This window comes from Aythya fuligula, chromosome 16 (assembly GCF_009819795.1).
Source record: "Aythya fuligula isolate bAytFul2 chromosome 16, bAytFul2.pri, whole genome shotgun sequence".
Classification (NCBI taxonomy): Eukaryota; Metazoa; Chordata; class Aves; order Anseriformes; family Anatidae; genus Aythya; species Aythya fuligula.
Window position 1 is genome coordinate 7,421,655 of NC_045574.1, and position 25,485 is coordinate 7,447,139.

A 25,485-nucleotide genomic window follows, 5' to 3' on the forward strand; every position below is an offset into this window, starting at 1 on the left:
TATACCTATATATATCACACAGCACAACAAAGCTGTGTTTTCACAGTCTCTCCTTTTTTGTTGTTGTCAAGTTTTTGATCTCCTTACAGTAGAAGCTCCTAGATTTATTCCTGCTCTCTGAATTCATTGCCACAACAGTTGGGTTTTGATGCTGTTATAATCATTCTGGACTATAAAAAACAAGTCATGTCTTTCCATAGCATATGGTTCTCCCCTTACAACAACAGACACCAGAACTTTCAATTAAGTTTCTGAAAGCAGTGCTGAAATACGCATGACTCATTTCAAAAGTGCACTAACAAGTGAAATGATCCCATTTTTTTGCCAGATCTCTGCTCATCAGGAAACAAACAGTATCTGATGTCTTTCTTTCTTTATACGTTGATGAAAACAACACCCTTCTCTGTCGACTCCGAGCTTGAGTAGAAATCGTCCAGCTAAATATTATAATATTTGATAATAGTCCTGCCAGCATGGAGCTGACTCATTTAATGTAATGTGCTGCTCCCTGAAGATTGCTTTTCAGCACAGCAAACAATTAGCTAGTTCATTCATCTCAGCTTGAGAATGGTAGATACAGGACCATGGGTACTTTCCTAACGGGAGCTGATTTATCAACAATTGTAGTTGTTCCTCCTGTAATTAATCTTATGCTATTTCCACGCACACATACCCCTCCGCTGACACTCAGCGCCCGGTTCCTAACTGTTTTTTATGCTCAGAAAGGCATGGAAATCATTCTGATTTCCGGTCACTGACACAGCAATGATCAGGCAAGATCAAGCTGTGATCACGGGCTCTGCTCTCCAAGCCCTCAGACATCGCCTCTTGCTCGGGTGGAGCAGAGCCAGGTGCTACAGGTGACAGTACCCAGCAATGCCAACACGAGGCCTTGCACTGCTGTCACACCCATGCCCAGGGCCATGTGCAGCCCCTTGCACACGTGTACACGCACAGCAGGTGTCAAGGACAGATTATCTGTGGGACTCTGTGAGTGCTGGAACCCCTAGCAAGAGGCTTTGGGTGCTGGAGGCAGACAGCAAGGGCCAATGCCCCGGTGTCCCCGCCCTGTGCGGCTCTCACTCCCCTGAGCTTTTTGGACTGAGACAACCATTGGCCCCACTGCTGGGGAGGCTCGGCACCCTCTGCTGGGATACGCTGCCCAGCCCATGATGGTGATATGAACGCCTGACTTGTTCATGCTCTGCCATACCATTCCATCCAAATTCTGTGCAGGAGCGCACTAATGTGTTCGTGTTCTCCAGATCACAGGGAGAAAATGGCAGATCCCTGTTAGTGAGCATCCCTTTATCTCACATCCTTGCAAGAGAAACAGCTCCTGAGATTATTTTTTCTTCCTTTAGACTTGGGCTTCAACTGGAGATTTATTTTATTGTGTTTTATAGCTATAATTATTGTTAGTGTGAAGACAGTGACCTCAGCACCCAGACAAATTAATATAGCAGTGAGTTCATCCGCAGCATCCTTATAATTACTGCCCAAATATATGCCATGGAAAACAACAGAAGGGGGGAGACTGGTACGAGAGTGAGGGACCAGGGAGAAGACAAGCATGTCCACACTGTTGCTGTTACTGCTTTTGGGATTGGGAAGGGAAAGGAAGAGCCCAACATAAGTGCTGCACTCCCCTGCTCTCACCAATGTGCTGTGTGAGGGACAGAGCAGGGACACCTCAGTGCCACATCCCTATGGCCACCACAAGACTGGCAACATCGAGACACAAAACAGGTATCAATTTTTATAGCCAGGGGCTGTGAGAGATGCCTTGGGGAGACAGCTGGAGCCTTGCCCAGAACGCAAGAGGTCTGCCTTGGCTCTAAGTCACTTTGTAGGCTCAGTGCCCGTTCTGCTTTCTCTGCAGCAGGTCCATGAGCCCCCCTTTGCAAGGGCAGATGCCTGCAGTTTGCCATGGCCAGCTTGTGCTGGCCCCAGCAGCCTTCAGGAGCAGTTGTGTGGCCTAACTGTCCCAGTTTCCAGCACAGGCAAGCTCCTGGGGTTTTTGGCATGTCCCAGTGCTGACTGACCCCATTTAACAACACCAGTGACCTTCACAGAACAAGGGCTGGAGAGATACTGACTACTTGTGCTTCTGCATTGCCTGCTGCACCACTGCCCTTGGGGCCAGGACTGAGAGTGCCATGGCCTCAGAGCCCATGGCTATCAGTCCTGGGTTCTAGACATGGACATGGGGCAGGAGTCACCTCACCTTGGGATTTCTGGGCAGTTTTCCAGTTGTTGCTGCCACCCTGGCCTGTACCAGCGACTCACTCCTGGCAGCTGAGTCAGGACCCCTGACATGCTTTGTTATTTCTTTGTAAAAGATGGGGAGATTTCTTTGTAAGAGATACCCACTGGGACCAGGAGAGTCCCCACTGTGTCTCAGCCCCTCAATATTTCTGCAAGCGTCTCCAGGAGGGTGCCACCAATGTCGTCAATACAACGCGGCATCTTTCTATAATGTGCCCTGACCAAGGGAAACCATCTGGTGCTGAAACTAATCTAGACTAAATCTAGTTGCTTCAATTAAATATTGGGTGAAGAGCTTTGGCCAAAAATGAAGGTGGAAGTGTCAATCTAAAAGGCATTTTGAAGAGCCTTTTATTGTATATAAGGGATAACTTCTGTGTCAGGTGTGCAGAAACAGCTGCTTTATTCTATTCAACATTATATCACAGAATCACAGAATCACAGAATTTTCTAGGTTGGAAGAGACCTCAAGGTCATCGAGTCCAACCTCTGACCTAATGCTAACAGTCCCCACTAAACCATTTCCCTAAGCTCTACATCTAAACATCTTTTGAAGACTTCCAGGGATGGTGACTCCACCACTTCCCTGGGCAGCCTGTTCCAGTGCCTCACAACCCTTTCAGTGAAGAAGTTCTTCCTAACATCTAACCTAAAACTCCCGTGCCAGTTTGAAACTGTGAGGGTTTTTTTTTTTTTTTAGCTTAAACATCAAAACCTCACAAATTAGCAGAGAAAGAGCAAAAGCAGGAGGATCAGATAGTCTCAGAGATTAGACAGTCCCATGGGGCATGAGAGTCTTCAGTTTCCACTAGATGAAACACTTCAAGTTGTTTCAGAGTGGATTTTATGATTTTTGCTTGGTTGAGAAGTGTCACTGCTTCCTGGTTTGGTCCGAACCAAACCGATTCCCTCGCAGACTTTCAGAACTGCCCCAGGAAGCCCTGCGCTCACCTCAACTTTCTGATGGCAATATCTGCCATCAACAGACCATTCACCCATACTCTGATGCAACGGGATCTTCAGAATGTGCTTAATTTAAGCACTTGGACCAATTCAGAATGACTCTTCACAAGCACATATTTCTGGATTCACCCTCTGAAGCACTCCATCTCCAGCTAGGAAAACCCTACAGAACATGTATTGTTTGCTGGAAGGTTAGCGCTTTCCTGGATGTTAACTGCTCGTGTGCTTCAGCTAAGGCAGCTCTGCTGGGCCAGGCGGAGCCCCTGGCAGGGTCCGAGGCTCAGAGCCTGGCCAGCGTGAATCCCCAGCCTGGGGGAGGACCCCCAGCCAGCTGCTTGTGCCCACACAAAGGCTGGCTGCTGAGTGTGCCAGCAAAACCCTGCTCACCCAATCCTGCACATTAGTAATATTGACCTGGATAAACGGGAGGGAATTGATACCAGCTCGGAGGCAATCCCCAGACCAGAAGAAAGACAGAATTAACCAGCTTATTATTATTATTTAATGCTTATATTGTGAGAACAGATGAATAATTTGTTTGCTAGGCTCTTCATGGGAAGCTGTTATGAAGCTTAATTCATTAGCGCTTGTAAAGTGACTTGAACTTGTGAGATGAAAGGTGTCCTCGGAGTGCCACGAACTATTATGGCTCTAGCAGTGCAGATCTTTAATAAGGATATTGAATGACTCCTTTGAGCCAGCACATTGCTTTTACCTTCTTTATGTCTGTTTTTACAAGCACTATCTCAGAGAGCCAAAAAAATAAAGAATTACAGGAAAAAAGCTGCCACAACAGTGCACATGGTGTAACATGCCAGCTCATTCCATGCCCAGAGGGGAGCAAGGCTGCAGCTGATGGGCCAGTGTAACACCTCTGTCAGCCAAGCCTTGCCACCCACCCTGCTTGCCACTTGCCAGTGGATGGATTTACTTACAAAACTGTGCTTTGGACTGGTTTGAGGTGCTGGGAGAAGGTCTGCCCATGAATGTGGCTCATGGGTCTGCCACCAGCATTACTATAGACTGAGAACTGCACCAGCTCGGGGTGGACCACAAGACAGCCTACTCTTGCCTCCTCTGACAAGCTGACAATGGGCTGAGGGGAAGATGCTCAATTTTCCTCTGATATGTTGGGTGGGCAAGCAGAATGTCACCTGTCACACCAGGAACCATGTCCCACCACCTCTACGTCCCAGATCAGCTGTGGCTGACCCTGGAGGCCCATGGAGGGCCACAGTGGAGATAGTTTCCAACACAGGGTGGATGATGGAGATGGCTCTTATAAGGCTCCCAGGGAACAGCCATCTACCACAGGCTTCAAAACCACAGGTCAGATGAATATTTCACAGCAGGAAAAACTAACAACAGCCCAGTATGTTTCCTCCAGACCCCTCCTGGCTTGCTTTCTGCCAATGCAGAAAGAACAGTCCTCCTGCTCTCGCTGGGGAGCAGATTTATCCTGACAGGTTTTCCTTGTGTGTGCACTGAATGGACTTTCATGGACTCCTTCTGTTGAGATTTTGTGATAATATAATTTCTCTCCTCTGTGCAGCCACTTGCTCCATGACAAAGCCATTATAACTCAGCCAAGCTCCATCAATCCAATGTTACCATGAAGCTGCACTCACCCTCTCTTGAAAGCTTGCTTCTTTCACATTCATCTTCCTGCAACTACTGTTGCTCATTCATCAGGTAAGAAGCCATGTCCATGAATCCACAGAAAACTCTTCCCTGTCTTAGCAAGTTGAGAAGATCTTTCCCTGCCAAAAATCTCGTCTATTGCTGCTACATTTGGAGTCTAATTACTGCTGCATTTCCCATAACCTACAATGGGTTTTGAAAAAAATGCTTTTTAAAACTCCCCTGCTCTGAGGAGAGCAGAGAGTGTTGATGAAGTGTGCCAACACAGCATGCCACTGTACTATAAGCGCAATTTCCAAATGACCAGGAAAACAGCAGCTTCTTTCATTGAGGGAAAAATGAACCCTCCAAAGAGAAAGCAGTGACCTTCTCATCTGCCTTTCTTTCTTCCTTCTTCAAATGTTGCTGCAACCAGCAAAACTCTCTCATTATCTACAGAGGCAGTTTTTACAAATTGCTCAATGAGGCACACAGTGCAAAAAGCATCTGACTGGCCCCTGCTTGCTGACTCTGTGGCCTGGCATGTCGGGCAGCGTGGGGCAGGTGGTAGCATTGCCTGAAAGCAGGATCCTGTGATTGGGCCAAAGTGGGGTAAAGGACTCATAATGGAGGAAAATAAAATATTTATCAGAGACTCATGGCTTTGGCAAAGGAGATTACACTCAGATTACATTTTTAAATGCCTGTAAAATTTAATTGGCATTAGTGTAGGATAGTTTATGTCTCTGGAAACTAAAAAGGCTTTTCTGTCCAGTGTTAGCCTGAGCTCTGGAGAGCTGTCCCTTTCTGGTGTTCTCAGTGCTCCCCAGGGACCAACCTGGGCTGGTGCCCCTGTGCCACCAGGCTCCCATTCCAGTCTGCTTGCATCAACCACCTTAGGCCAAGCAATGCTGCAGGCAGAGGAGACGCAGCCCTTTTACCATATCCTAGAAGAACTTGGCATCTGTGATACAGGTGGGCACCGGAGGGAGGAGACGATGGAGTGTGGGAGAAGATGGAACCGGTGGGCAGTGATGCGTAATGCTTGGGTCAGGTGCCTGTCTTCAGCAGGTCTGGGATTCAGGCCCAGCTGCAAAGTCCATCTGTAGCTCTGCTTCTGTCATCTGATGGATATGGGAGCTCCTCACAGCTGCTCAGTACATGCCTTTGAAGGAGCCTCATCTTAGTAGATGTCTCTAACTTCCCTGAGTTTCTGTATGGACACAGGATAGGAGGGCTTGTCCTGTGCATTCAGCCAAGTGTTTTTAGCAAGATCCAGACAAAATGCAGTTCAGACTTTGCCCTGACATTTGGCTGGCTTCAGTACATTTCCAGTAGTAGGAGGTCTCCTCCACAGCTATAATCAATAGCACTTGTCAAAACCCACTTGCTCTGGTGCCAGCAGTGTTCTTCACCTTGGGCTGCTCTCTCCCTCCACTGTGCCCACCCAGCTGTATTTAGGGAGTCACCATCTTCCTTTGCAGCCCTCATTTTGTGATGAACAGTGAAATGTTCACTTCTAGTCTCCATTATCATCTTAGATCCATGTTTTACACAGGTCTGGCACTTGCTTAGCCCCTGCCTTGGCAGTGTCCTTCCTGAACAAAGTGCCCGGGACTGTCTACACCTAGGGTAGATGAGCTTCATTCATGCAATGCCTCCCTATAATGTTTCCAAGGTTATTCTACCACATCTTTCCTGCTGCCTGTTGTCATGAGGTGAGCTGAAAGGAGACATTGAGAACCAGAGGAGATGCTTAGAGCAGGCTGTAGGTACTGTGTACTATGCTGGGGATAGGAAAAACAGCTCTGCAGAAGGACTGCAGACTCTTGGTGCTCTGTAGTGGCTCCGACATGCAGAGGACTCAGCATACCATGGTACGAGCCTTTCTGCCTATCCTTCAGATTATCCTCCAGACAGCTAGGAAACAAAGCATATCAGGATGTTGTGCATGCCTATACGGTGAGGAGACAAGCAAGACACACCCACAGCAACTGTACACACCAGGGGAGAAGCTGGGGGGGGGGACGGGGACGACACACATATCAGATTATAATGGCTAAACTTCTAATTGTGCTTTGCCAGTCTTGCAGAAAATCTGTTCTTTCTCTGTCATGCATGCGCAGCAAGATGAGCTCTCTCACTCATTCGCTTTTTAAAGTGCTGCTTTATGTCAGAATAAAACCCAGGGATGGTCCAATCGTGTTATTCAAAGGGATGGAAACCAATTGTCCTGCTCAGGGATTTTTTCCTTCAGGCAGCAGTTTTATCAGTGTTGTATTTGTCTAGCTGTACTCTGAGTCCATGTTCTGGGCTCAGTTTGCCCTGCTTGCACAGTTTAGTCCTCAGCACAGGCAGGAGCTACCCAGGCTTCTGCTCCTGGGTAGGCAGGAACTATCCAAGATCACAGGCAGGAGCTATCCAGGCTATGCTGTACTTTTCCTGCTGATGCTGACAGCTTTGCAAGAGCTCGGAAAACAAGATTTCCTTTTGCTCTTATTCCTTGAGCAGAAAGTCAGAAGCAGTAGGGGGAGAAAAAAAAAATCTAGACAGGTCTGGCATGGCAGGAACAACCCAGCAGCCTTACTTCCAAGAGAAATGCTTGTCGCTGAGATCAGAATCCATCCAATGAGTTTTAAAACATATCATATCTCCTCTTGCTGTCCTCTGCTCCTCTGCCAGCTCTTATGTTTCCAAATCTACACATGCTACCCTAATTCTTTGTCTTCCCCAGAGTGTCTGCTTTTCCAGTAATTTAATGGTTTCCTTTTTCAGCCACCCTTGTCAATGCAAAGAGCAGGTTTTTCATTTCAGGATTAATTTCCCCAGCTCCACTCTTCCCAAAGGCTTACACAGACATTAAAAAGGTAACTCTTTGTTTTCCAGCAGGCAAAAAGCCTCTCCAGTGCCACCCGACTGAATTAAACAGGACATCAAAAGGACCTGTCAAATTTGATGTGACCAGTGAGGGGAAGTCAGAGCAGTACCGATGCAGAGCAAAGACTTGGGATGCTGTTACGGCAGATTTAAAAACAGGACAAATCCTGTGGAGATTTTCCCCTTTAAGGGAAAAGAGGGCGAAAGCAGAAGGTTTCAAGCAATCCCAAATGTGCAGGCTGCCACAGTGCAAGAGTGAGGCAGGGCTGTGTGGCTGACAGCCCCCCAGCAAGGCACTCACTGCTCAAATCCAGACTGCTGGATAACAGTCTGTAAGTCATCCAAGACAGTCTGTATGTTGTCTCTCACATGTCCCCACCTGTCTAGGCAGTTCAACCCAGCTTAAAGGGAAGCTGCAAAGTAAAATATGTTATTAACTTTACCTTTGTAATCCTCTCATCATGTCTCATGAGATGCTTTTCTGTTGCTGGGGCCTTGCCTGCAATACTGTGTGCAGTTCTGGGCCCCGCAGTGTGAAAAAGATGTTAAGGGCCTTGAAAGCATCCAGAGGAGGGCAACAAAGCTGGACAAAGGGCTGGAAGGCCTGTCCTGTGAGGAGAGGCTGAGGGCACCTGGGTGGTCCAGGCTGGAGGAAAGGAGGCCAAGAGGCGACCTCGCTGCTCTCTGCAGCTTCCCAAGGAGGTGCCGGTCTCTGTCCCCTGGGGACTGATGGCAGGATGTGCGGGAAGGGCACAGAGCTGTGCCAGGGTCAGACCGGGCATCAGGAAAATAGTCTGGACTGTGAGGGTGGCCAGGACTGGACAAGGCTTCCTAGCAAGGTGGTTAATGAAGTGTTCAACCCTGTCAGTGTTCAAGAGGCATTTGGACAATGCCCTCGTTACCAGGCCTTAACTTTCAGGTAGCCCTGAGGAGGTCAGGCAGTTGGACTAGAGGATCTTTGAAGGCCCCTTCCACATGAGCTGCTCTTCTCTTTTCTTTTCTTTTCTTTTCTTTTCTTTTCTTTTCTTTTCTTTTCTTTTCTTTTCTTTTCTTTTCTTTTCTTTTCTTTTCTTTTCTTTTCTTTTCTTTTCTTTTCTTTTCTTTTCTTTTTTCTTCTCTTCTCTTCTCTTCTCTTCTCTTCTCTTCTCTTCTCTTCTCTTCTCTTCTCTTCTCTTCTCTTCTCTTTCTTTTCTTCTCTTTTCTTCTCTTTTCTTTTCTTTTCTTTTCTTTTCTTTTCTTTTCTTTTCTTTTCTTTTCTTTTCTTTTCTTTTCTTTTCTTTTCTTTTCTTTTCTTTTCTTTTCTTTTCTTTTCTTTTCTTTTCTTTTCTTTTCTTTTCTTTTTTTCTGTTCCTTTCTGTTCCGTTCCGTTTCTTATTCTATTCTATTCTATTCTATTCTATTCTATTCTATTCTATTCTATTCTATTCTATTCTATTCTATTCTATTCATTTGTTATGCAGATCTCTGGTGGTACCACCCCAGATGACATTCCAAGTGCAACAAGAGAAAAACCTAACCTGGCATGTGGAAGTCAGAGACTGTCCAAGCCTGCTGCCATCCCTCTGCTTCCCAGTCCTTCAGCTGTATTTTGCTCAGTGCTGCAGCAGTTTGGAGAAGGGCAGCATCTGGGCTGTGTTTGCACATCTTGGAGAGAAAGGGGAGACAGCCCAGGAGGCAAACAGCTTGGCAAAGTCAAGCCTGGCAGTAGCCAACCTCCAAGAGGTCCCAGGATAAGAACAAAATCCTTTAGGGGTGCAGGCTCCTGCTCAGTGGGCTGGTGGTTGCAAATCCACCAGACACAGGCATGCTTTGGTTTATCCCCCGTCTCTCTGCAGTGGTGTGCTGAGCCTTGAGGCAGCTCTCTGCACCCCAGCACACTCGAGACCCCTGCTGGCAAGGTCTAGGAGAAAAACTAGCACAAGCACACATATGTCAGGGTGTGTACGCCATGTAGGCCTGCTGGCCACATGCTGTTGGTCAGGTGTGGGCACCCTGTGTCCCTGGTACTGATGTGCACAGGCCAAGCACTGTTCATAGAATCAGAGAATCATAAAATCATTAAGGTTGGAAAAGCCTGCCAAGATCATCTGGTCCAACCATCACCCTACCACCAATGTCACACCCTAAAGCACCACGTCCAACCTTTCCTTGAACAGCCCCAGGGACAGTGACACCACCACCGTCACAGCTTTCAAGCCACTCTGCCCCAAGCCTCTAGCACTGCATGGGGTTGTTGTGGCCAAAGTGCAGGACCCGGCACTTGGCCATGTTGAACGTCATCCCCTTGGCCTCTGCCCATCGTGTTGCTTCCCTTCGTCCTCTGCAGGTGTTTCCTTGTGACTGAGTATTGGTGAACACGCACACACATATTTTGTCCCAAAAATAGATTTGGTTGAATATAGAGCCTGACAAAATATAAGAACAGATCCCAAATGTGGTGGCAGGAATTACAGAAAGCATTTTGGTTGATGGGAATTCCCAAATTTACAAAGTTTCCCCCCAAGAAGCCTCCCTGCAACTGCACATGCTCACTGCAGCAGAGTTGGAAAGGCAGTAAGAGCCAGGCTGTCTGCTAGGTAGGCATGAAAACCCTGCCAGCATTGCTCTGGGGCACCCCATTAACACACATCATTCTGTTAACTTTATACTGAATGTAAAAAAGAAGCAACAGCTGGAGATGAAATCTAATTTTCTGGGGGAAAATAGGAGCAAAATAGAATGTAGCTGCTGTGTGAATGAGTTTATTCTCTGTTAAGCACTTGTTACTGCGCTGGCATGGCCTCTGTTGCACTGCGAGGGTAGGCGATGTTAACATGTTTTCTTCCCTGTCCGTTCTGCCACAGCCATGGCTGCAGCACAAAATGTCACCAAGTTCTACCACCACAGCTGCAGGTTTCTGAGGTAGAGAGCGCAAGTATTTAATTGCATTCAGTTCTGGTAACTGACTCATTTACAGGCTAAGGACAAACCAATGCTTCATTGGCATCAAGCAGCAAGGAGCTGGGAGCTGGGACCACGCCACCTTTCCCCGCACTTCCCAAACTGCCTCCTCGGTCACTGAGCCAGGTGTGTCCAGAAGAATGGTGAGGCTTTTCCTTTGCTCTTTGTGGGATGTCACAGGGCACTTGGCACTGCCAAGCTACCGCCAGTGGAGGCAGCAGGCATGCAAGCAGGTCGAGTGCTTTGATGAGGGGCTACCACAAACCAGGGGGCATCCAGGGAGATGCAGGCAAAATTTTCCCATGGGTTCACACCAAGAATGATAGTGAGGATTCACACTGAGACCCTCTGGGCTGGGAAGGAGGACAGGCTGGGCAGGAGCTGCTGGTGAGGAAAAAGCAGGCACACAATCAGCTACAGAGCAACCATAGACCAGAGATTTGGAAGCGCTCGGGTGGGAATGCAGCACAGAGCCTGATGAAAGGCAGTGCATGTTTGCAGTTCTGAGCCCTGACGGATCTTTCACTGGACAAAACAGGTCCTAATCCTATTTTTAACACTGTGGTAGTAAATGTGCCCTACAATACCCAGTGTGGCTTTTACAGGAAGAGAGACATCACATAGAGAAAGAGTAAAAAGCCACTCTGAAAACAGCAGCCAAACTGATACAAGAACTGGTGAGGATGACTTATGGGCAGAGACTAAGGGAATTTAATTTGTATAGCCTAGAAAGATGATGCCTGAGGGGGAACATGATAACACTATATAAATATCTAAAGGGCAGTTGTATGAAGAAGGGGAAAAAAAGTGACGCATGCACCAGCCGTGGGAGGGATGTGATGGACTGAAGAAGGGTACAGTTTCCCAAGGGAGCATGGCGGGCTGTTACAGCCTGGTGGGCAGAGAGCAGCACAGCATGCCTGGAGCCTGCACGTGGTTCCCAGCAGTGGCCGCGGTCAGAGCAAGGAGGATTGGGAAGGAGCAGCTTGGCACAAGCAGCAAGGGAGGTGCCCATAAACAGTCAAGGCTGCCCTGCATGGGGGTAGCAGGGTGGCACCTTCCCCTGCAGACACCAGCACACCAGAGCTGCCTTAGCACAGGGTGCATTAGCACTGGTGTGTCTCCTGTGGGCTTAGCACCACTCCCTTGACAGCATCCTCCTCCTGTTCCCTTTGCTATGTCAGCTTTCTGAAGGGTCTCCAAAGACCAAAGCATCCAGACCCCTAATGCTTTCTAGCACTGTGTGGCAGAGCCTGCCTGCAAAATTTCAGCATCAGGCTGAGCTCCTTCTGCCTTGGCCATTTGGAAACATACACAGGCAGCTCAGTCAGGGTCTCTTTCTGGAGAGATGGTGGAGATGACACCTGAGCCTGGCTGTCTGAGAAGCACACAATAACTGCACTGGTCCCAAAATGGAGAAAGGACTGAAGTACACTGATGCCTGTGTTCCTGTCCCTTTCCCCTCTCTTCCTTGCAAATGCAATCACATTTGCTTCTTCAAAACACAGAAGAAAGAAAAAAAGATTTTATCTCTGTCGTTGCCATGTGAAAAACCCACACAAACAACAGGAAAAACTGGCTACCTCTACGCAGAACCCAGCACAGCGACTGCAGAGCGACTGTCACAGAGGCAGCAGCCTAAAAAAAAACAGAGAAAAATAGATTTTTCCCTTCAGCCCTTTCAGACACATGACTTGGGACTTATTATAGTAATAACAAGCAAGAGATTTTTCAGAGGAGAGGACCAGTCTCCATTTGTTTCTTTACATTGATGAAGTCCCTTCACAAATTTAAATGGGGCAGGTTCTGCTTTCAGCAGCCCTCCTTAGAACAACATCTCAGTGACAAACTTCTCCAGCATCAGGAATCCGTCAGATTTGTGTCCTTACAGCAAGGGAAGCCCAGGCCATGGGGCAGAGCTTTTGCGAGATGGTGTTCAGTTAGACCTGCCATTAATTGTTCTCTACCTATTACAGCTAATTTGCATGGCTGAGAGCACAGAGGATTCTTTGCAAACCACCAGTTTACCAGACAACCCAATGCAAAACACAAAAGTCGTGTGTGCTGGCACCAGTGTCTCTCCTCCTCCAGCAAGCTGCTGGAGAACAGGCGAGGCTTCACCATTCACATTGCCATCCTGAGCGCAGGGGAAGCGGCTGTGGAGGCAAACCGCAGGGAGGCAGGAGCTCAAGCAGCAGATAAGCCTTTTGGATGACTGTACTTGGATTTGCTTATCTCCAAAGGGCTTAAAATGAGAACATGTTTGGATCTGCACATTTTCAAGTGCCTCTGTAATTATCCAAGTTACAAGCAGTAGATGAATCTGAGACGCTGGCACTCCATTGAAGCACGGTGCCCTTTAATGCCTGCCCAGCCAGCTGTGGGTTGTCATGGAGACTGCATCTGTCACCCATTTGTTTACAGGCCTTGTGAATAACCCACGCGAGCCAGACCTTTCCTGTTTTGGGGTGTGCCCATCTGAGATTTTGCTGAGGTTATCCTGATTCATACCAACAGATATATTTTCATCCACAAAATCAGGAACAGACTCATGACAAGCACTGCTACCACTGATGCCAAAGATGTTTCAGGCTAGACTAATCCCTTCTGCATCCAACACTTCATGCGATGGTCTCTGTATAGGTTGCCCCTAGGACTTCTGCCTAGGGCTCAATGAATACAAACCACAAGCTCCTTCTCTGCTGTGCTTCATTTGTGGTGCAAACATTTGGTAGGGCTCAGTGAGACGAGGGGTGGCTGAAGAATGAAGCAGGAAGGATGGGCAGAGCTCAGAAGGAATGCTCAGCTTGGGACACCCCGCAAGTCAGAAACTCTCTGTTTGTTGTGCACCTGTCTTGCAGGATTCAGCCTCCTTATTTTCTGGCACAGTTAGAGGACTTGCACAGGCTCTTGGCTATCCTGGCCTTGTTATTTAGACAGGAGTCAGGGTTAGGCAGCACCGGTGGGCATTGGGTTTCCCTGGCTCACAGAGCACTCCTTCACCTGGGGTGCAAGTGGGGTCATCACAGTCCCACAGACAGCAGGTCTGGGAGGCTGGGAGTGGGCAGTGCACGCATGCACCTCTCACAGGGAGGTGCTGGGGACAGCAGAGGTTGCATTTGTGGAGTATCTTGAGAGCAGCAGCCCTACAATGCAGAGGACAGCTGTTGTCCCCCAGCCATGGCTGGCAGAGAGGACAGTGGACCTTCCTGAGAGGACACTGACCTGCTGCACAAACCTAAGTCAGCCTCAGCTCTCCACACTTCTTGCAGAATGTCTTGGCTCCCCTTTGGCTTACAGGAGGACTGCCACGCTCATGTTGCTCACAGCCTCCGAAGCCCTGGTGAAGGAGGAGCTGTGAGGTAGTGCACGCTGTGTACAGCTGAACTACAGCCTTAGCCTGGCTCTATTTCCAGCATTCAGGGAAGGGGGAGAGCATTTTAATGCCTGGTCAAGGCAGAGAATTTATAGCCTCATACTGCAAAGAACAACAGTGACAATAGAGAGACACAAGGGCAAGTTTCACTCTTCATTTAATCCTAATGGATCTATTGTAGCAAAGCAGCAGCTAGAGCAGGCTGTGAAGGACTGGGCACTGGCTGCCCTCACTGCTCAGTCTGAGCTCTGGGGGAGAGCTACTGCTGTGCTTCTGCAAGGCCTGTCCTCTTCCTGTCCCGAAGAGAGCCATAGAGTCACAGAGTCATAGAAAGGATTTTCTTTTCTTTTTTTTTTTCTTTTTTTTTTTTTTAAATCAGATTTAATAACATTGTAAGGGACCTGAAAGACCATCTAATTCCACCTCCAGCCGCCATGGGCAGTGACAGCTCCCACCAGCCCAGGCTGCCCAAAGCCCCATCTGGCCTGGCCTAGAACACTTCCAGGGATGGGGCATCCACAGCTTCTCTGGGCAACCTGTTTCAGTACCTCACCACCCTTGGAGTAAAGAATTTCTTCCTAATGTCTAATCTAAACCTACCCTCTTTTAGTTTAAAACGATTACCCTTGTCCTATCACTACACTCCCTGACAAAGAGTCTCTCACCAGCTTTCCTGCAGACCCCCTTTGATCCTGGAAGGCCATTATTAGGTCTCCCTGGAGCCTTCTCTTCTCCAGGCTGAACAACTCCGGCTCTCTCAGCCTGTCTTCATAGGAGAGGTGCTCCAGCCCTCTGGGCACCCTTACCCTTGTGGCCCTCCTCTAGACTTGCTACAACAGCTCCATGTGCTCCTGATGCGGGGGTCTCAGAGCTGAACACAGCACTCCAGGTAGGGTCTCACAAGAGCAGAGCAGAGGGGGAGAATCATATCCCTTGCCCTGCTGACCATGCTTCTTCTGATGCAGCCCAGCATACAGTTGGCTTTCTGGGCTGCAAGCTCCTGTTGAGCTTCCCACCAACCAACACCCCCAGGTCCCTCTCCTCATGGCTGCTCTCACTCCATTCATTCTGCACCCAGCCTGTATTTGTGCTTGGGATTGCACCCGCCCATGTGCACGACCTTACACGTGGCCTTGTTGAACGTCATGAAGTTCGTACAGTCATCAGCCTGGAGGAACAGGACAGGGGTCTGCCTAGGTACTCTCCAGTCAGTAATGTTTAAACCTGATCTCAGGCCCTCAAGCCTGTCATGCTCACCTGGCTGAAACAGCCAGGGAAACCCAGAGCTGGCCAAGATCAGAAACCTCTCCATTCCACTACACCTTGGCCTTGGCTCACTGGCACTGGTTACATGCTGCAGCCCCAGCCTTTCAGCCCTTCTCCTGGAGTCCTTGGGGCTGAGCATGCTGAAGGATATGGCAAGGGCATGCTGGCAACTGGTGCCCTCTCCAGCAGCACAGGCTGCTCCCCTGCCCCCAGGGCCATGGCGTTTTGGCTGCTGCCAGTGTCACTTCAAATCACTGCAGAGCAAACAGGGTCAAGGAGAGAGACAGGAAAAAACAGTATGTATGTCTCAACACAGACCTGCACAGTGGGGAACAGGGGTGCGCCTCGCACCCAGGCACGTCCCCTCAGTCCTGTATTACTCAGCCTGGGCAGAGGGAGACATCAAGTCCTGCTTCCTACCTGATGCCAGATGGGATCTGTTCATTTCCCACCTTTCTTTCCTTCCTTTCACTCCCTCCATGGCTCCAGGACCCTCTGCCAGCTGGACACTAATCACAACATATCCTGCCCCTTTCTGTCCCCTGGCCTAGCCCAGACCGTGCAGTTTACAGACACTGAGCAAAGTTGAGCACAGAAAAGAGAATGGTAAGTGCAGGCAGGCATTTGCGTAGCTGTGGCCAGGAGGCTCTATTTGAATATCTGATTAGATTACAGCAAACTTCCCGAATGGCAAATCTACAGCCCTGTCACCCCCTCGAGACAACTGGCCATGCTAGGATTGCTGTCTGATTCTGATCTACATAATTTGCCATAATCCTTAAAACTGACTCAAGCAATGAGGTTCATTGCACAGCTCACTGGATTTAATCCATCACTCCAGTGGTGCTAACAAAGCTAATGGTATAGTCAGAGAAGGAACACATGTATAGCTAGGAGGCAGAGATAAAGCATTAATCCGGCCATATGCTTTCAACCTGCTTTACTCTTCCACCCCCACCCCAATGTTTTCTGAAGCACTGGGGGAGAACAAACCTGTAAGGAAGAAAGAGAAAAGGAGAAAGAGTGTCCCTTGAAGGGGTGGACATGTGCACTCCCATCTCTGTACACTACCAGCCTGCAGCAGCTGGTGTCAGAGACCGGAATGAGCAGAGGTTTGGTAGGACCAGGGAGACAAAGTGGGTAAGGGAGTGGAGATTTTGGGTGAGGGGGGTGAACTGCTCCCGGTCAGAGATGTAGTACCTGCTCTCATTTCTAGATAGAGTTCATCAATTCTAATCTAACCAGGTGATGTGCCTTGTGTGCAGTGTTCCCAGGAGCACCCATGTGGCATCGAGTCTTATTGTCACCACTGCTGCTGTCCATGAGTTGTGTATCCCAGCCCCAAAGCCACAGGTTTCCTTGGGAGCGCCATCTGGGCTCTACCTCACCCGCAGCCTATGAGCCCAGGGAGCAAAGGTTTGGCTGCAGGCAGGTGGCAAAGACCAGGATGTAAAGAGAGAAGTTCATTTACTGAGGGGGTTTGGACCAGATGTTCTCCAAAGGTGCCTCCAACTTCAACCAGTCTGGGATTCTGTTAGCGAGCAAGGGGAAGGAGGCCACCCTGTCTGTGCTGGGAGGCTGGCAGGATAAGCCTCTGTGTCCACTGCTCCTGCTGCCTCCATGCTGGGCTGTGAATGGCTCAGCAAAGCCAGGCACGCAGCTCCTGCTCAGCTGGGAATGGCCTCCTCAGCTTTAGTGGTAGTTGAAAAGGGTCTTGAGCCACCTTCAGTAACCAAATCACTTGGGAAGTCAATGGAAACTTCACTGGAAACAGGACGTATACTGCCAAAAGTCACCTGAGGCTTTAAATCCACCTGAGGATGAGCAAACAGTTTCACGCTGGGGTTTGCTCTGCACACAGCCAGAAGAACCCTGTGGTAGAGATGCTGATTCTGGAGTTTGTAGATACTGTACCTTCTCCTGAACCAGGACTGTGCTGCCAATGCTGTCCTCTTTCCTGGAGAGAGAGGTCATCCCCTTCGCCCCTAAAGCCTGGCCAGTGCCTGCCCCATACCGGTGGCGGGAAGCAACCCCTGCCACTGCCGTCTTTAGGATCTGTCAGCAGGGAAAGGTGCTCTGCAGTGGCAAAGGCATTCAGAGCCCAAATTAGCTGCACTGGGCTCAATCTGAGATTTTGACAGCGGATGCCAAATTTATTTCCAAACGCACTCTGGAAATGTCACCGTGCTGGTCGGAAGGAATTGGGTACATGCTCCCTTTTAAATAGAACCAAGCATATGGGAGGAGGATGATTAGATTGCTTCCAAGCTGCCAAATTTCTTTGCTGCACTAAAAATCTTCCCCAAAGTGTCCCAGCCCACAGTGTTTCTGAGCACTGAAGTCTGTGCTGAGACTTTTCCATTGACAGTTGTGCTCCAAGCAAGAAAACACATCCTTCCAGTGAGGTCCCAGGTGGTCCTAGCCCAAGAGCCTTGGGGTCTTTTGTGTCCCCTTGCAAGCCAGAGCAACCAGAACCTGGGAGGGGGACGGAGTTTGCTTCTCTCTCTTGCGCCAGTGAAAAGAAGCACTGAACTCAGACTCCTCTCCTCTCACAGCACCTGCCTGTCTGTGGTGGAGTCTCTCAAGGAAGAACCATGTCCCTGCCAGTCTGTGCAGCATCCCTCGAATTGCGCCCATTGCATCCCCCTGTGCTGAGCCACCACATCCCTGCAGATCTGCGCAGAGGTTATCAGCTGCCCTCTTTCCAGCTCCCCAGAAATTCCCCCCAGGGTAGTGAGGAAAGGCAACCTAGCAGCCACTGGCAAACCAAGAGGGGAGTAGTGGAAGCTAAGCTTCTTTAACTCCTGGAAGGTAAACCCCAGGCTTTCATGGTACAGCTTCAGAGGCTTTAGGAGCAGCTGGGCCTCCAGTGCTCCTAGCCACCGTCAGCGGGTGCTTGGGCCACAAGGGACCCATGGCCACGCTATGACTCTTCAAGGAACCAGAGCAGCACGACACCCTGGGGAAGGGAAGTGCTCCCCCTCTGTTCCAGCTGCCCAGAGCAAACATTCAGACCCCACACTCAGCCATGTAAGACGAAAATAAGGGTGGAAGAGAGATGGGACTCCATGCTTGAGCTCATTAGCCAGTGCTGGAGAAACGATGCCTGTCCTGCATGGGCTCAGGGGCTCCCTTGAACCAAGCAACTACAGCATGTTACCTACAGTTGATCCCCAGGTTCCTCTCATTTTAGGGTGGAGCAATGTAAGATACCACAACCAATTTTTTCAGGCTGGAAGCAGGGTGGGCAGCCCAAAGTGCAAAGCATCACCACTGTGTTCTCCCTCATCACAGCCCCAGTGAGGGGGTGACCTTGGGATCACCCAAACCTTTCCTGTCCCACTGAGACTGGGAAGTGCACAAATAGCTTTCCTGTGTCCAGCAGGGAGCTTCCTTCTCTCTGTAAATAACACTGAAGCTTCCCTAGGGAACAGAGCGTGGTGGTCCTCCCAGGAGAGGACATATGGTCAGCACTGAATTTCCAAGTCTGGGGTTGGGGCCCTATCCCACCTGGCCTGCTTGAAATTCTGCTGGCCCAGCGTGGGGGGGGACAGCCAAGACAAAACATACACTGACCCTTCAAAACCAGCCTCCATCACTCATCCTCATTTTCCCTGCAAGAAAACAAAGTATACCCAGACCTGAGAGGACCCTGAGTATCAAGGGTCCTTCCTTCTGGTGCAGGATTAACCTGCAGTCCCTCTCGGCCCTCCTGGCCCTCTCCCTGGGGCCCCAAAGCACCCACCGACTTCCTCTGCGAACACAGTAATCTCCTGGATCGTGGACATAAAAGTCTTGCTGTCTTCTATGCTTCTATTCCCTCTATAGCATTTTTCATGCCTAGGAAGGCACAGAGTGAAGCCAGCTGTACTGTCCCTGCTCAGCAGATCAGGAAAATAAGGAATGTTGCAAGGAAGCAGTAAGCCCTAAACCAGCACCTCCATGGTCCCTGGGCAGCACTCCACAATCCAGGGCACTACCTGGGAGGTACCAGAGCCACAGGCTGACCCAGAACTTGCTGTAAAGTGGCCGAGGCTTGAGGGTACGGACAGGAGGACTGTTGAGCCTGAGCAGTTAAAGCAAAGTGGCACAGCTGCTCCTAGCTCTGCTCTCAGCCCACACGCTGCTGAGTGGCGGGTGGGAGGTTTTTCTCTGCATTGCAAATCCCTTCTTATTTGAGCACTGCAGTGCTGCTTAGAAGGAAAACAACCACTTTGGAGAGGAAAGGGGTCCGGAATAGCACTGGCATCTTCTGCCCAAAGCAAGTCCAGGGACTGACCCCAGGAGAGCCTAGCTCTATAGATAAAGCTAAAGCTTCCCTAGCAGAGAGCCTGGCTGAGAGCGAGAACCATCCGTTCCCTTTTTCCTGTGTTTGTCCCTGGCACTGATAGCCCTGGCTAGGCTCTTTCTTCAAACTTAGGAAGCAGGAGGAGAGGAGGAAAAGGCAGAGGGAGGAAGGCTTCCAGGTCTGCGGAGGCTGGCTGGCAGCAGAACAAGAGCTGTGAGAAATGGTGGGAGCGACACAGCCAAGGGCTCATGGCACGGGGCTGCGGCCCCTTAGCAGTGAGGCCCAGATAGCTCCTGGGAAGCGCCATGCCATGCATCAGTGTGACCTGTGCTTCTGTGCAGTCCCTCTGATCGACACATTGGAGGATCCGGGATGGGAAGAATGAGGACTGGGGGGATTTTTTGCCCTTTTGGCATGTCAAGTTGGGTTTGTTTCTGCCTGGTCTGTATGAGAGACTGTGGCCTGAGCCCCTAGAGCATGGGGCTCCCCGAGGAGTGACCGTATGCTGCAAACTGTTGAGGTTTACGGAGAATAACGAAGAGCAGACCCACGGTCCTTACCTAGAAATACATGGAAGGGCTCATCTGCAACTGCAAGCTCCCACTTTGAACAGCAAGTTCTCAAGCTGGAGACACAGCACTACTTGGCTACGAAGATTTTTTTGGGAATCCACAGCAAAACAATCCTTGTGTTTACTGGTGTACAAGTTCCTCCATTGCCAAGTTTTTGGGAGCTAACTTACTCAACGTTTGCCAAGGAGAGGTTGGTTTTGTGCTCCCTAACACAGGTGCTGAGGGACTGAGAGTCTGGAAGTCCAGGGAAAGTATCTGCAGATTTTTTGCAGGTGACAAGCCTTTGGGGAGGTTCAGCAGCACTATGGAACTGAGGTCCAGTAGGTGTGCAGATGGCTTTCTACAGAGAGCCACATTTGGACCAGGAACCCTTTCATGAGAAGGACAAGGTCCTGGATTTTGTGCACCAAGACTTTTGATAAGAAGCACGATCAGGATGTGCAGGTTCATGGGGCTGCCCAATCCATCTGCCCTTGTTCAAGCTAGCCTGCAGATCTGCCTGTCCAGTCCCATCCTCCCCACTACAGCCATAGGCTTTCTTCATGTCAGAATTTATTCAGCTCATCTTTTTAGAACAAACTATTCATCCATCCATTCATCCACCTGCACGGCTGTCCATCAGTCTTTTTGTAGTTTTCTTTTATCTATACACATCCCAAATCCATTGGCTGTCTGGATTGCTGTTTGTCAAGCAAGGTAGCCAGGCAACTAGTAAGATCTCCATTTATTAGCTCCAATATGCGTCTGTGTGTTTCTCTACACGGAAGAAAGTGTGCTCTACTTCTGGGCCAGCCAGAAAATGCAGAGGTCTGGGTGCTTGGTGACTAAGTCACCAAGCCTTAAAGTCTTTTATTTGCTTTTATTCAGTCTCTAAGCAAGCAAGCTCCCAGAATGAGCACAGTTGTCTCCATCAGTGGCCTTCAGAGTGTGAAAATCAAACCAAAACACCACCGCCTGTCCTATGGAGCCAAGGAGAAGAGGTGTGCATGGCTGCACGACAGAGGTGGGGAACGGCCCTGGGCCATCCAGCACTGCCTCGCGACCTTGCTGAACTTCAAGCACAGGAGGTGCAAAGTATTTGTGCAGGCTCTTGGTAAGGGAAGGTGCCAGGGGCTGACGAGCAGGAGGACAGGCTGCTTACTGAACAGGACAGTGTTGATGAGGCAGAGACACCAAACCCAGAGCAGGAGTGCTGCTTTGCAGGCAGGGAGACAGGCACTCACCTCTCTAGCCCTAGACAAATTCTGTAGCCTGACAGAGGTCTGGAGTGGGGGCAGGGGTCTCAGCCAACAGCACCCTCGTGAGCACTGTCCTGTGCTGCAGTGCCTGGCACCTGGCCCTCACCTCCAAGCAACTTCCATCAGTGTGGCAGCTGAACTGGCACCACCAGTAACCTCCCAGTTCCCAAGGAGCCATGTGAGCCAGCAGCCTGCCAGGGAGGACTGCTCCTCCCCACTGCTGTTCCTCTGCTCCGAAGCCATAGGAGGAGCTGGGGCCAGGAGATGGGCTGGGAATGCTGGAGTATGCATGGATTTTTATCGCTTTCATTACAAAATAGAGAAGGAGCAAAAAGAAGGAAAAAAAAAAAAAAACAGAAAAAAAAAAAAAAAGCAAACCTGACAACTCCGATTTCTATCCTAGTGAATAAATGAAACACAACCCAAGAGGTAGTTAAGTGCTTGGAACAAAACATGTGTCTCCTACATTAAAAAAAAAAAAAAAAAAAAAGAACGAGAGAGAGAGAGAGAGAACCCAGAGAGAGATCAAATAACTGCAATTAGAATAAAGAGGCGGGTGGGTGATTACCAGGGAGTGGGGAAGTGGGGAAGTCCCTGCTGCCATTGCCCAGTGCTCCTCCAGCCAGGGACCAGGGCCAGTGTTGCCATATGGGTCCTGTGGGAGAGGGGCAGTCCCAGCCGTGTGCCCAGTGAGGAGGCCTCCCAGTGCCCAGGAGTGACCCCAGAAGTTTCTCCTACCTTGAGGACATCATTGTCCCCCCACGCACCCATCCACCTTTGTGCCCCATAGGAACGGTGACCATTTGTTCTCAGGTCTCTGCTGGGGACTGACGTGCCTTTTTTTACTTCCTTGGTGTTTCCCTGGTATTTAAAGTCAGAAAAGACAGAAGAGACACATGTTCCTCCCAAAGGTGTGGGACACAGCACGGCACCACCCAGTGCAGACCAGGGGAAGACTCCAGTATGCAGGCACAAAAGTCAAGTTGGTGCAGATGTGGGTTTGCCAGTTTCCTTCCCAAATTAGACAGCAGACTCCCTCTCACCCATTCTTTTGGATGTAACATCCAAGAAGAACCCAAGCCCATCAGAGTTCAGTTCCTTCTGGCCTTTCCTTGTCCATAGCACTACAGCATGCAGAAGCTACCTAGAACTTTGCTGAGTCTCACTCAACACCAAACCACATGCTCAATTTGTTGGCTGGGTTGTGTTTGCGCATGTGTTATTCAGTAGGAAGGTTTGAGAAGGTCTTTCCTGAAGTACAGAAGGGGATAGGGTTGTGTGTGACAACCACAACCCAACACAGCAGCCGTGCCAGGTGCACGACTCCTTCCTCAATGCACACATACCCAACCTCTACCCCATCCTCAGATCTACTTGAAGTCTGCACCACCAGCCAAAGACTTAATTTCAAAGAGAAATCTCCGTATATGTCAGCTCTGGGCTTGCAGAAAATCACATGCCTCTTCTTTCTGAATGACCCCAGAAGGTTACAAAGATGCTCTTTTATTGACCTAGATGGCGGGCAAAAAGATCAACTTGATTTATAAAGTGTCATGGATTTTTTTTTTTTTTTTCTGCAACAACAGCTCAGAGAAGGATTTTAGGAGCTGCTGTAACTGCTGAGAAAGCCATGTCCTGTGAGGGTTAGGAGCTTCCTCGTAGTATGTGATCTTTGGAGTAACAGCTATTTGCTTCCAAACAGTGTCAAGGCCAGGACAGAGCACCCACAGCAGCCTATGCACTGTCTTCCATTCGACCACCCCTTGGCATCCCTTAGTTGCTCTGTTGACTGAGGCTGCAGGGCTGTGAAGGAAAATCGAACCAGACTCCTAACATATTCAAGGTGATTATTGGATTTTATGGCCATGTACTTTTGGGAGGCAAAGTAAGACCGTTTGAAAACTTGGGCTTGTCTGAGCTGCTGGTGTCACATCCCAGAACATGGCAAGACATTGCTCCTGATGCAGGAGAGGCATGTGATTAATTCCTCCATAGGTTTACCATGCCTATTTACCACCTCTCAAGTGTCTGCTGCTTCCAGAACAAGTTCCTTCCCAATGGACCCCAGCAGCTGCGACAACACTCCTTAAATCCAGAGCCCTGTCCTTGGCACAAGTTCATCTGTCTCCACAGGGGAGAAATACAGGTTATCCATGTGTTTGAGAGGGCTGCAGAACTGGACAATCTTTCTCAGCAAATATGCAGCGGTACCTGGCTTTGCATCCACGCACAGACGTACTGAGCTTGTTCCACATGGCAAAGCAGTGGCTTGAAGGCAACCTCAGCCTTCCCTTGCAACAACCTCCTCCTTTGGCTTGCTGGAGAGGATCACAGCTCTTCCTTCTCCCCCCATGCCCATCAGTAACAGAGTCCTGGAGCCACCCTGTGCCCAAGTTATCTGCCTACTCCAGGCTGCTGAGGCAATGCCCGCATCTCACATCAGATCAGCTCTGCATGCTGGACCGTCCCCATGGGAAAGGAGAACCCCACAGCTTCCCCAGACCCACAGGCTCCTCTCGCCTTTCACCCCAGGGACACTCCATGCAGGAGCAGAATCATGACCCCAGGGTCCTGCACCGCCCATGGTGCCCAGAGCACTCACAGTCTGAACGTTGCTGTCTGAGGTGCCTCTTCTGCCAGTGTACTGCTGTCATGCATGAGCTGGAGGATGTTGCTGGTCCATGCACTGGCTGTGGGGCAGGCAGAGCCAGGCGGCAGCTGTTTGACAATGCTCCTTGGGCTGAGGAGGACAAAGACAGCTGTAAGTTCAGGAAGGCATGGATTAACTCCAGTCCCTTCCCCGCTGCAAGAGAACCATCTTCCCGAGCCTTCCCACAGCCCACTCATGGCCATGGACTCACGAGCTCACTGAGAAAAAACAGCCCACTGTGGCTAGGTGACAGTCACACAGCTAAGGCCACGTCCTCAGATACCACCTAAACAGCTGCTGAGGTTTCCACCCTTGGGTTCTCACTGAAATGGCTGGCACCATTCCCCTGATTCTAGGACCTCCATGGCTGTCTGAGACCAAAATTGGGATTTAGCTTTTTGAAGGTGTCCAGGAAGGTCAACAGACTCATCTGTTGAACAACTCATCCTGCTCCCATGTGAGCCTTTAGCCTTTATGACTGCTGCTGTACTTGGGCATTACACAGCTGCTCCCAGAGGCCTGGAGGAGAAATGGGGTTCAAGCTGTGACAACAGCCACATGTGCCACCAAGCTGAAGCACAAGGCACCTTCCCTCTGCCCTCAGTCAGTCTAGTTCACCATACCAGTGACATGTACATCTGTCCTCCCCGTGCACTTTGAAAAGAGCAGCTTACACTCTCATCGGATTAAAGGAAGAAAACTTCATTGCAAAACATCTAGGGAGGGGACTGACTGCCTGGGCTTTAATCTGAGCAGAGCCTTCAAGATAAGAGCATTATGAAGTGGGGATAAAGCAGCCTTGGTGCAGGAATGGCCTGAACTGGATCTCTCCCCATAGTCCCTCCTTTCTGTAAGGGCATCTGGCACCTCCCAGCACCGGCTGCAGTTCAGCTCCAAGCTGGGACTGGATTCCCTCCTCCGGGAAGTCCTTCTTCTGCCTGCTCCTCCTTTATTGGTATTCACCCATAGCCACCATCACCCAGGTGACTTCTAACACCAGCATGTGCCCCGTGGGCCATACAGGAGCTCAACAGCAGTTGCAGCAGAACAGACACAAGCCCCTTGCTCTCCGTCTTGCTCCTCTGAAAAAGCCAGGCACCTTTTATTCCTTTTGCCTTGAGACATAACCCTGCATCTGCACTTCTTGGAAGGGAGGGAATAATGATGAAGCCTCTGATGAAGGCAGAGGTGGGCGATCTGTTCCCACACTAGGCTTGTGCCTGCAGGACAGCAAAGGTTCATCGTGCTCCTGAGACCAACCGAAACAGCCCCGCAGCTTGGTATAAGTAATTGAGGAAAGAACATTTGTAAGGCAAGAGACAGCTGGATTAAGAGGGTGAAGCCCAAAAAGCAAATGAAAAGAGAATCATCATTGATGGATGGAAAAGCAGTCCAGCATTTTCCTGGATGTACTCCTGAACAGCAGC

At 49.7% G+C, this 25,485-nt stretch overlaps 1 protein-coding gene across 4 annotated transcripts in view; it reads right to left on the reverse strand.

The window, feature by feature from the left end:
* The window catches only part of DLGAP4 (DLG associated protein 4), a 128,760-nt gene extending 104,624 nt beyond the window's left edge, over positions 1 to 24,136 (reverse strand). For 2 of the 4 annotated variants that reach the window (XM_032198218.1, XM_032198217.1), the window contains exon 1: positions 24,011 to 24,134. The gene's annotated coding sequence lies outside the window, so the exon portion shown is untranslated. Of the gene's footprint in view, positions 1 to 24,010 lie in introns of all 4 variants that reach the window. The other 2 variants (XM_032198215.1, XM_032198219.1) reach the window with 2 other exon arrangements.
* Positions 24,137 to 25,485: the final 1,349 nt, after the last annotated feature.